Consider the following 540-nt stretch of genomic DNA (forward strand, 5'->3'; position numbering starts at 1 on the left):
AAATTGACCTAGAACAACCCACATGGGTAGTAAGGCTAAGGTCATGCAGCTCCCAACTGTCTAATCAAAGTGGCTCCATGGTGACATCTGAGCCACTAGGGCAGTCCCAATCTGGGCACTATAAAATAAGACTGAGATCATAACCAGCCCCTTTTTTGCCCCTTCCTTTTGCTTTCCCTTTGCTGTGACAATGGGTCTTGATGTCATCTGTGGTGTATGTATCATGCTCTGTAAACCTGTGTCTTGCTCTTGCTCTATAATCCTCTCTTTCTCTCCTCAATAAACCTCATTTTCATGCTTGCCTTACTTTGGTGCGTCTGGTCATTCTTCGGCCATAAGTGTGCTAAGAACCAACATTTCAGACTGAAACCTGACATATTTTTGTGTAGGTACCTTACCATTTTAAATACTGCAACTTTAAAATAAGTTTTGAGTGCTCGCTTTGGCAGCACATACTCTAAAATTGGAACGATACAGAGAAGATTAGCATGGCCCCTGCACAAGGATGACATGCAAATTTGCGAAGCATTCCATATTTTT

The 540-nt window shown here is 42.2% G+C and overlaps 1 non-coding gene across 1 annotated transcript; it reads left to right on the forward strand.

Annotated features, from left to right (window-relative positions):
• Nucleotides 1-433: 433 nt before the first annotated feature.
• LOC123622018 lies at nt 434-540 on the forward strand. The gene has a single exon (XR_006729382.1). It is a non-coding gene; the product is annotated as a U6 spliceosomal RNA (small nuclear RNA).

The sequence above is a fragment of the Lemur catta genome, chromosome 16 (genome assembly GCF_020740605.2).
Source record: "Lemur catta isolate mLemCat1 chromosome 16, mLemCat1.pri, whole genome shotgun sequence".
NCBI classification, from domain to species: domain Eukaryota; kingdom Metazoa; phylum Chordata; class Mammalia; order Primates; family Lemuridae; genus Lemur; species Lemur catta.